General features: G+C 47.1%; 1 protein-coding gene across 1 annotated transcript in view; it reads left to right on the top strand.

Annotated features, from left to right (window-relative positions):
• The first annotated feature begins 7,472 nt into the window (after window positions 1-7,472).
• The window catches only part of GPR20 (G protein-coupled receptor 20), an 83,667-nt gene continuing 79,398 nt past the window's right edge, over window positions 7,473-11,741 (top strand). Inside the window, exons 1-2 of the mRNA XM_073590417.1 lie at window positions 7,473-7,572; window positions 11,611-11,699. The gene's annotated coding sequence lies outside the window, so the exon portion shown is untranslated. The remainder of the gene's footprint in view (window positions 7,573-11,610; window positions 11,700-11,741) is intronic.

The following is an 11,741-nucleotide window of genomic DNA, read 5'->3' as shown; positions in this document are numbered from 1 at the left end:
ATTTTTTCAATAAGGATTGTATGAGATACTTTGTCAAATGCTTTGCTGAAGTCAAGATATACTATATCTACAGCATTTCCTTGATCCACCAAATCAGTGATTCCATCATAGAAGAAAATTAAGTTAGTCTGACATGACTTATTAGTTACAAACCCATGCTGACTCTGTTTAATCACTTCATTCTTATCCAGGTACTGACATACATGTTGTTTAAAAATTTGTTCAAAGATCTTTCCTGGTATAGAAGTCAGACTCACCGGCCTATAGTTGCCTGGGTCCACCTTCTTCCCCTTTTTGAAGATAGGAACAACATTTGCTCTTCTCCAGTCTTCTGGGACTTCTCCTGTTCTCCAAGAATTTTCAAAGATTACGGAGAGGGGTTCAAAAATTTCTTCTGCTATCTCCTTCAGTACTCTGGGGTGTAATTCATCTGGACCTGGAGACTTGAATTCATTTAGGTTAGCTAAGTGTTTCCTCGCTATCTTTCTGTTTATAGATATCCTGGATTCTTCTATTCCCTTAATAGGACAGTGAAGAACAGTTCCCGGGATGTCTCGACTGTTCCTGAGCCCCGAGTGTTCTTTTTGCCCAGCGCTCAGGGGTCATCTCCCACCTGAGAGATGAGTCAAAAGGGGTAGAAGGGGCTGAAAGTGGTTCCACGGCGCGTGTTCCGCGCCAGTTCTCTGCTTGGGAACCAGCAGTCAACCACCGGTGGTGGGTGGACGCACTCATCTCTATCGATGTGGTGGCCTTGCTCCATCCGGCCCCCAGCTCCTGCTGCTCCAACCGCAGGTGAGGGACCGAGGTCGTGGACCGATAAGAAGCGGAGCGGCGAAGCTGGGGCCTGCTAGTGTGGATGGCAGACGGCTCCGCACAGGCGTCGGAGCCCGATGACCCGGCCGGCGCCGCAATCCGGAGTGAGGCCGGAGCAGCCACGGACCCCGACGGGCAGGCCGCAGCCGCCGTATTGAGTGCGGCAGAGGCGGCCCCAGACATCGGTGAGCAGCAATCAAACCAAAGGCGGCCGCGGAGCAGGCCGCAACCAGAGTCGCAGACACGGCCGGAATGGCGGCCGGCACTGGAGAGGAAGCCGCAGGGGAGGTCGGAGCGGCGGCAGGCTTTGGGTGGTAAACCGCTGTTGCCAGGTGGAACGCAGCAGCATCGGCCATGGGCTGGTTCCGCACCGGCTACGCGGGCCTATGCGCCGCCAGGCGGGGTGGCTCAGGGTGGTGGGTGAGAGCGTCGGTCGGCCCAGCGGAGGCCGCAGAGCCCTCCGCAACCGGGGCCGCTGGAAAACGGGAGGCCGCACGGGAAGGTCGCGTGGCGGAGGCTGGTCGCGGAGCCGCCGGCTGGGCCGGGGGATCTCTCACCTTCCCCGGCGCCGTGGCCTCCAACAGGCCACCCCGCAGCTCCTCCCGCAGCCTCTGATCTTCACCCCGCCGTCCGGCAGGGCTAGCCTCCAGGCTCGTGAGTCCCGCGGGGAGGCTCCCAGGCGATGTCTTCGGCAGCTGCTCCAGCAGAGACCGTAGTCGCTCCTCCTCTCCGCCCAATGTCTGGGGGGCTGTCAGTGGCTCCTGAAAAACAGGTCTCCCGGCGAGATTCGACCTCTTGACGCCACCACCCCAGATCCTCTGATGACAAGATCCGGAGCAAAGTCTCCAATATATAATCCACAGGTGAGCAGTCTCGTAATCCACCCGTATTTGTAATCCACAGTGGGACAGTTCTTTTGGAGTCCTCCTGGCGCAGGCTTGCCGCGGAAGGTGTCGTATTAGCGGCGGCGATCCTGCCGACTACGCCAAAATATGGTAGGGGGCCGGATTGGGGGGTGGACCACTGCTTACCATGACCAGATGACACGGACACCAGGAGATGTAAGGACGAGGCGGAAACAGATTTCAGGTGTAACAGTTCCGCATTTATTCGTCGTCCTCCTGACGACCACTGCCACGAACCACAGCCACTTTACAGTTCTCTGTCTCCAGGCCCGGGTACCTGCACCTTTGCACCAGTCGAAGTAATGTCCCTAGCGGATCTTTCACTGGGGCTGTCCTAGACCAATCTACCGCCAGTGCTTCACCTGCCCGAGGTCATCGTCCAATTGGTACCCCCGGGGCCTCGCCTGTCCTGCGGTACGTCGTGTTAAAGCCTCCGCCTCGTCTGTTCTACAGTACGTCGCATCAGTGCCACCCCCTGACTGTCTTCTCCTGTCAGTCCCCCGGTCAAGATCTTCACCGTTCCCATCTTCTGTTCTGAGTCTTCTTCTGTCAAGCTCCTCCCGGGACTGACCCTCTGGAACCCCATCCTACTTATCCCCTCTCTCACTAGGAATTCCCCTCCTGGGTTCCTATCTCCCCGCCCCCCATGACTAAGCGTTTCTCGAGCCATAAGCTGTTGTTAAGTCCTAAGCTACTCTCCCCTGCCATCTTGTGGTCATTTCTTGGTACTGCACTCTCCTATCTCCCTTTCCTAACTGTCACCCTTTTATCCTGTCAATCTCCGTCTCTGGTGCACAAACCGTCCCCGCCTACTACCAGTCAAGTTTGTCCGTCAAGTCACCTTCCCCACACCCCTATATACAGCACATCTACCCCTGCATACAGCACATCTTACCCCTGCATACAGCACAACTAGCCCTGTATATGTGGCGCCCCCAGGAGTATGGTTGCCACAGTGGCATTGCCTTCCTCCAGGGAGGGTGATGTCAGGCTTGAAAGCAATAAAGGGTCTCTCTAACAGTTAATCATTTTCATGCAACACAGTTCCTACTCCAGGCCAACAGAGGGAGCTCTGAACCAGGAAAGGGGGAGGAGTGCTCTCTGAGGGCCAGGAAGGCAAAATAGTTAGTTAGTGTGAGGAGGGCAACGTGTGTAGACGTGTGGAGAGAAGCTGGAGGTTGAGCTGAGGATAGAGAACTCCCTCCCAGTGACAGCGCATGATCTGGAGCCTGGTCTCCTCGGTTGTATGGATACTGAAGGTCCTGCAACAGAAACCAGAGGAATAGGAAGCTGTAAATGCTCTATTCCCACTTAAGACTCGGAGGCACAACAGCGACGGGTGAGCCAAGAGAGATAGAGGGCTACAGCTGTCTGCCATACGAGGTAGTTCTAAGAGAAAATAAGAAGGAGGAACTGCAGTGTAACATAGTACTGCATGTACCTCAAGCCAGCGCTAGGAATGAGACTACACAACCCATCTGATAGAGAGATCCCTGAGTTGCTTCCAGGCTAGCCTGCTCCTGTGCCATCTGTAATCGGGACCCTGGACTGTGTTTGCCAAGTAAAGGTAAAGAAACTGCACCCTGTTGTGTCCTTGCCTCCTTCCTGCAACATCCTCAGCACTGCTACATCTCTGTGCCAAACACTGCACCCTCTTCCTAAACATTCCGCTACACTGCCCTGGGATTACAGCTCTGTCTGTGGAGGGCTACAACATCATTGCTGCATCACACCATCTGTCCTAGAGGATCTGTCTGCAGCGTCGACTTAACATCTTCATTGCCGAACACCGCAGGTGGCGTCACGAATCACTTATAAACTTAATTCCACCACTCAATTCCCCTTTTACATGGGCGCCCAGAACCACGGACCGGGTCACCGCTGCTGTGACATTCCCCTCTGACAGACCGGCCCGGAACCGAGTTACCCACAGCCCTGGGAGGGCGACCCATTTACAGCTCATCTACCCCTGTATACAGTACATATACCCCTGTATACAGCACATCTTACCCCTGTATACAGCTCATCTTATTTCTTTACGGCATATCTACAGTTCTTTCTCTGCATTACATCTACATGGATGTGACATATGTTCTCCTTTTACAGCACATCTACTCATGGATACTGTGCATGTATCCTCTTTGCAGTGTATCTAACCTCTTCACATCATCTCCTAACTGGACATCTACTCATGGATGCAGCAGATACAGCACTCCTCCTTTACAGCACATCCTCTCATTACTGCAGCACCTCTAGATTTATCCCTGATAACTGAGTTATTATACAGAAGATGGATAGGTAATATACTTATACTATTTATACTTTTGCAACTTTTCACAAAATGAAAATGAAGCATCTTTACAGAATGCTCTCCTATTGTTTTGCATTTACAGGTCTTACGCACACCAATGTATTCTTATCCTAATAGTTACAAACCCCTATTCATAACAGTGAGAAAAAGGGAGTAACACGTGAGCTCGGGATCAGAATGGACATGGTATGCATGTAGTGACACATACAGGTGCTTCTCACAGAACTAGAATATCAACAAAAAGTGAATTTATTTTAGTTCTTCACTACAGAAAGTGACTCTCCTATATTCTATAGAGTCATCACACACAGAGTGATCTATTTCACGTGTTTATTTCTGGTAATGTTGATGATTATGGCTTACAGCCAATGAAAACCCAAAAGTCATTATCTCAGGAAATTAGAATAATTAACTATAAACACCTGTAAAGGCTCCTAAGTGTTTATAAAGGTCCCTTAGTCTGTTTCAGTAGCTCCACAATCATGGGGAAGACTGCTGACCTGACAGATGTCCAGAAGGCAGTCACTGACACACTCCACAAGGAGGGGAAGCCACAAAAGGTCATTGCTAAAGAAGCCGGCTGTTCACAGAGTGCTGGATCCAAGCAGATTAATGGAAAGTGGAGTGGAAGGAAAAAGTGTGGTAGAAAAAAGTGCACAAGCGACCGGGAAAACCAAAGCCTGGAAAGGATTGATAAGAAAAGGCCATTCAATAATGTGGGGGAGATTCACAAGGAGTGGAGCGCTGCTGGAGTCATTGCTTCACACCACACACAGACGTATCCAGGACATGGGCGACAAGTGTCACATTCCTTGTGTCAGCCACTCATGACCAATAGACAACGCCAGAAGCGTCTTACCTGGGCCAAGGAGAAAAGGAACCGGACTGTTGTCAGTGGTCCGAGGTGTTGTCTTCAGATGAAAGTTAATTTTGGATTTCATTTGGAAATCGCGGTCCCAGAGTCTGGAGGAAGAGTGGAGAGGCCACAATCCAAGCTGCTGGAGGTCTAGTGTGAAGTCTCCACAATCAGTGATGGTTTGGGGAGCCATGTCATCTGCTGGTGTAGGTCCACTGTGTTTTATCAAGACCAAAGTCAGCGCAGCCGTCTACCAGGAACCTTTAGAGCACTTCGTGCTTCCCTCTGCCGATAAGTTTTATGGAGATGGACTTTTCATTCTCCAGCAGGACTTGGCCCCTGTCCACACGGCCAAAAGTACCAATACCTGGTGTACACACAACAGTATCACTGGGCTTGATTGGCAGCAAACTCGCCTGACCTTAACCCCATAGAGAATCTATGGAGTATTGTCAAGAGGAAGATGAGACACACCGGACCCAACAATGCAGACGAGCTGAGGGCTGCTATCAAAGCAACCTGGGCTTCCATAACCCCTCAGCAGTGCCACAGGCTGATCGCCTCCATGCCACGCCGCATTGATGCAGTAATTGATGCAAAAGGAGACCCGACCAAGTAGAGTGCATTTACTGATCATACATTTCAGTAGGACAACAATTCAGATTTTACAATCATTTTTCAAGCTGGTGTTATAAAGTATTCTAATTTACTGAGATAATGACTTTTGGGTTTTCATTGGCTGTAAGCCATAATCATCAACATTACCAGAAATAAACACGTGACATAAATCACTCTGTGTGTAATGACTCTATAGAATGTAGGAGACTCACTTTTTGCATTGAAGAACTGAAATAAATTCACTTTTTGATGATATTCTAGTTTTGTGAGAAGCTCCTGTAGGTCTGCATGGCATGGGAGCTGTGTACATAAAACAGCATTTTTTTTCCCAAGTAAAGCTCGGAGGAAAACTGTTTCATTTTTTATTCCACATGCATTATCTGCTGATGACGAGTAAACATTACTGAAAAACTTTTAGGGCTTAATTAATGGTTGTTGTCCAGTTCTTGTTGTGTGTTATGCAGACACGATAGTAACAATATTATTAGTCAACTTCATTCAGTACATCCAGTGCAGAACTCAGGATTCGGCACAGACACTTGTAAGGTGAGGCGGGTGTTATAACAGAGGCGGGAGCGTATACATCCAAAGTGACAGGCGATGAGAGTCTGCATTATGGCGTTATTGAAATTAGTAATCATATGTTCTCTTCCCCTAATAGCACTAACGATGGATGTAAAAAGAAGTTTAATAAAAAGCGAAATAAAAAAAAAACAATAAAGGATACATTTTTTTAAAAACTTCGAAAAAAATCTATATTTACAAGGGTGAGTCAAAAATTATCTGCACTCTGGCTGTAGAATTTATTTTTAAGTTTCAGAAAAAGACAAGTGCGTCATATTCCGGCACAATCTCGCCGCTCTTCAATACACTTTGCCCATCTGTCAACGAACCTTCGTATCCCCTCATTAAGAACGAGCCGTGAATGCAGCGCTGTCTTCACCTCTTCATCAGACGTGAATCTCCGTCCTCTTTCAGGCGACTATACCGGTGATAGTCCGAAGGGTCAAGATCAGAACCAGATGGCGGGCACGCTCTATGTGGCCGGGCGTCCATATAAAGGGAGTGCGTTAAATTTTTACTCACCCTCCTGTATGTATGTATATATATATATATGTGTGTAAATATGTATGTGAAAAAAATAAGAAAAAAGTTTCCTCCATTACAATATCAAAATGAACAGTGATTAAAGAAACATCCTTGGTTTGTGTCGCTACATCCGTAAAAGTCCGGATTTTCAAAAACGTCACAATATTTATCTCGTAAAAGATAAAAAAAATAAAAAACTTATTTTAAATAAAAATATAAAAATAAAATAAAAATAAAAATTACTGTTTTATTCCTCTTCCAAAAAAAATAAAATAAAAAAGTCGAACGTACCGCCTAATGGCACCAATACAAACGACAGCTCATCCCACCAAAAATAAGTAATAAAAAGTAAAAGTATAATGATAATATAAATGTAAAAAAGAAAAATAGTCAAGAAGCAAAACCCCAAAAGTGCACAAATGCTGTTATTTTTCCACCCACAATAGTTTATACTTTATATACTGCGATAAATTGCGCCCCCATAATACAAAGCCTTGTGCGGCCATGATAAGGGAAAAAAGTAGAAAAGTTTTGGCTCTCGGAAGATGAGAAGGAAAAAAATTCACCGCAGCGAAAGTGGCGTCAATCTCGCCTCACCAATGAATACGCGGCTGATACAAGCGTAGACACTTATATATGGCAGTTTTAGGTGCTAAGGCTTTGGTAATGGTAAAGTGTGAAGTCCCTAAGGGTGGGGTGCTCAGACTTTTGCACTGGGGTGCAGCAGCTCCAGGCTCGCCCTCTGATCGTTCCTGATTTCTTAGGTTGCTGTCATTCCTGCAGTTCCCAGACACAGACACTTTTTTTTTCTTCTCCTTAAGGACGTCCCTAACCCAGACTGAGCCGAGGATTCAGAGGAACCGCTGACGTCAAAGTCAAAGTAAACGCGGGGCTGATCCTACATCGCTCCTCGCCGGCTGCAGACGATCCTGTCATTTGTGTCTGCGAACATCTGCGGCCAGGATCTGTCTGCACCTGCTGTAAGTAGAGCGCCCATGTTATATCAAAGGAGCATCCGCAGGGAGGAAGCTGTGCAGTGTGCTGTACCACTGGTGTATCTAATCCTATCCTGTGTGATACTGACTGCTGAGCCGTGTATCTAATCCTCTCCTGTGTGATACTGACTGCTGAGCTGTATCTAATCCTATCCTGTGTGATACTAACTGCTGAGCCATGTATCTAATCTTCTCCTGCGTGATACTGACTGCTGAGCCGTGTATCTAATCCTATCCTGTGTGATACTGACTGCTGAGCCATGTATCTAATCCTATCCTGTGTGATACTGACTGCTGAGCCGTGTATCTAATCCTCTCCTGTGTGATACTGACTGCTGAGCCGTGTATCCAATCCTATCCTGTGTGATAATGTCTGCTGAGCCGTGTATCTAATCCTATCCTGTGTGATACTGACTGCTGAGCCGTGTATCTAATCCTCTCCTTCGTGATACTGACTGCTGAGCTGTGTATCTAATCCTATCCTGTGTGATACTGTCTGCTGAGCCGTGTGTCTAATCCTGTCCTGTGTGATACTGACTGCTGAGCTGTGTATCTAATCCTATCCCGTGTGATACTGACTGCTGAGCCATGTGTCTAATCCCATCCTGTGTGATACTGACTGCTGAGCCGTGTATCTAATCCTCTCCTGTGTGATACTGACTGCTGAGCCATGTATCTAATCCTATCCTGTGTGATACTGACTGCTGAGCCGTGTATCTAATCCTATCCTGTGTGATACTGACTGCTGAGCCATGTGTCTAATCCTATCCTGTGTGATACTGACTGCTGCGCTGTGTATCTAATCCTATCCTGTGTGATACTGACTGCTGAGCCGTGTATCTAATCCTATCCTGTGTGATACTGACTGCTGAGCTGTGTATCTATCCTGTGTGATACTGTCTGCTGAGCTCTGTATCTAATCCTATCCTGTGAGATACTGACTGCTGAGCCGTGTATCTAATCCTATCCTGTGTGATACTGACTGCTGAGCCGTGTATCTAATCCTCTCCTGTGTGATACTGACTGCTGTGCTGTGTATCTAATCCTATCCTGTGTGATACTGACTGCTGAGCCGTGTATGTAATCCTCTCCTGTGTGATACTGACTGCTGAGCCGTGTATCTAATCCTCTCCTGTGTGATACTGACTGCTGAGCTGTGTATCTAATCCTATCCTGTGTGATACTGACTGCTGAGCCGTGTATCTAATCCTATCCTGTGTGATACTGACTGCTGAGCTGTGTATCTAATCCTATCCTGTGTGATACTGACTGCTGAGCCGTGTATCTAATCCTCTCCTGTGTGATACTGTCTGCTGAGCCGTGTATCTAATCCTATCCTGTGTGATACTGACTGCTGAGCTGTGTATCTAATCCTATCCTGTGTGATACTGACTGTGGTGCTGTATCTAATCCCATCATGTGTGATACTGACTGCTGAGCTGTATCTAATCCCATCATGTATGATACTGACTGCTGAGCCGTGTATCTAATCCTATCCTGTGTGATACTGACTGCTTAGCCGTGTATCTAATCATATCCTTTGTGATACTGACTGCTGAGCCATGTATCTAATCCTATCCTGTGTGAAACTGACTGCTGAGCTGTGTATCTAATCTTATCCTGTGTGATACTGACTGCTGAGCCGTGTATCTAATCCTATCCTGTGTGATACTGACTGCTTAGCCGTGTATCTAATCCTATCCTTTGTGATACTGACTGCTGAGCCATGTATCTAATCCTATCCTGTGTGATACTGACTGCTGAGCTGTGTATCTAATCTTATCCTGTGTGATACTGACTGCTGAGCCATGTATCTAATCCTCTCCTGTGTGACACTGACTGCTGAGCCGTGTATCTAATCCTCTCCTGTGTGATACTGACTGCTGAGCTGTGTATCTAATCCTCTCCTGTGTGATACTGACTGCTGAGCTGTGTATCTAATCCTCTCCTGTGATACTGACTGTTGAGCCGTGTATCTAATCCTCTACCGTGTGATACTGACTGCTGAGCCGTGTATCTAATCCTCTCCTGGGAGATACTGACTGCTGAGATGTGTATCTAATCCTATCCTGTGTGATACTGTCTGCTGCGCTGTGTATCTAATCCTATCCTGTGTGATACTGTTTGCTAAGCCGTGTATCTAATCCTATCCTGTGTGATACTGACTGCTGAGCCGTGTATCTAATCCTATCCTGTGTGATACTGACTGCTTAGCCGTGTATCTAATCCTATCCTTTGTGATACTGACTGCTGAGCCATGTATCTAATCCTATCCTGTGTAATACTGACTGCTGAGCTGTGTATCTAATCTTATCCTGTGTGATACTGACTGCTGAGCCATGTATCTAATCCTCTCCTGTGTGACACTGACTGCTGAGCCGTGTATCTAATCCTCTCCTGTGTGATACTGACTGCTGAGCTGTGTATCTAATCCTCTCCTGTGTGATACTGACTGCTGAGCTGTGTATCTAATCCTATCCTGTGATACTGACTGTTGAGCCGTGTATCTAATCCCCTACCGTGTGATACTGACTGCTGAGCCGTGTATCTAATCCTCTCCTGGGAGATACTGACTGCTGAGATGTGTATCTAATCCTATCCTGTGTGATACTGTCTGCTGCGCTGTGCATCTAATCCTATCCTGTGTGATACTGTCTGCTGCGCTGTGTATCTAATCCTATCCTGTGTGATACTGTTTGCTAAGCCGTGTATCTAATCCTATCCTGTGTGTTACTGACTGCTGAGCCGTGTATCTAATCCTATACTGTGTGATACTGACTGCTGAGCCATGTATCTAATCCTATCCTGTTTGATACTGACTGCTGAGCCATGTATCTAATCCTATCCTGTGTGATACTGTCTGCTGTGCCGTGTATCTAATCCTCTCCTGTGTGATACTGTTTGCTGAGCCGTGTATCTAATCCTATCCTGTGTGATACTGACTGCTGAGCTGTGTATCTAATCCTCTCCTGTGTGATACTGTCTGCTGAGCTGTGTATCTAATCCTCTCCTGTGTGATACTGTCTGCTGAGCTGTGTATCTAATCCTTTCCTGTGTGATGCTGTCTGCTGAGCTGTGTATCTAATCCTCTCCTGTGTGATACTGTCTGCTGAGCTGTGTATCTAATCCTCTCCTGCGTGATACTGTCTGCTGAGCTGTGTATCTAATCCTATCCTGCGTGATACTGACTGCTGAGCCATGTATCTAATCCTATCCTGTGTGATACTGACTGGTGAGCCGTGTATCTAATCCTATCCTGTGTGATACTGTCTGCTGAGCCGTGTATCTAATCCTACCCTGTGTGATACTGTCTGCTGAGCTGTGTATCTAATCCTATCCTGTGTGATACTGACTGCTGAGCCGTATATCTAATCCTATCCTGTGTGATACTGACTGCTGAGCCGTATATCTAATCCTATCCTGTGTGATACTGACTGCTGAGCCGTGTATCTAATCCTATCCTGTGTGATACTGACTGCTGAGCCGTGTATCTAATCCTATCGTGTGAGATACTGTCTGCCGAGCCGTGTATCTAACCCTAGCCTGTGTGATACTGTGTGCTGAGCCGTGTATCTAATCCTATCCTGTGTGATACTGACTGCTGAGCCGTGTATCTAATCCTATTCTGTGTGATACTGAATGCTGATCCGTGTATCTAATACTATTCTGTGTGATACTGTCTGCTGAGCCGTGTATCCAACCCTATCCTGTGTGATACTGACTGCTGAGCCGTGTATCTAATCCTATCCTGTGTGATACTGACTGCTGAGCCGTGTATCTAATCCTATCCTGTGTGATACTGACTGCTGAGCCGTGTATCTAACCCTAGCCTGTGTGATACTGACTGCTGAGCCATGTATCTAATCCTATCTTGTGAGATTCAAGGATTATTAAAATTAGTACACCAGTATCATAGGGTCCACGTGATCTGTTTCCTAACTGATGCACTTTGTGTTCTGATGACAGATCCCTCTTAGGGTTTTCTCTTTCTCTTACACCTTTATTACTTACATTTTATTCCAGGGATTCCTCACTTTAAATGTCAGTTATTTGGAGGAAACATTGGAGAAATTCATGGTCGGCTAGATGGGATAGGCGGCTGCACGTGTGAGGTACAGAGATCTCTGCTGCCTACTTTATCTCTTCTGTATGCT

This window comes from Dendrobates tinctorius, unplaced genomic scaffold, assembly GCF_039654945.1.
Source record: "Dendrobates tinctorius isolate UK_male_01 unplaced genomic scaffold, ASM3965494v1 ptg000116l, whole genome shotgun sequence".
NCBI classification, from domain to species: domain Eukaryota; kingdom Metazoa; phylum Chordata; class Amphibia; order Anura; family Dendrobatidae; genus Dendrobates; species Dendrobates tinctorius.
Note: the sequence above shows the minus strand (reverse complement) of the source record. Positions and strands in the feature narration are given on the sequence as shown.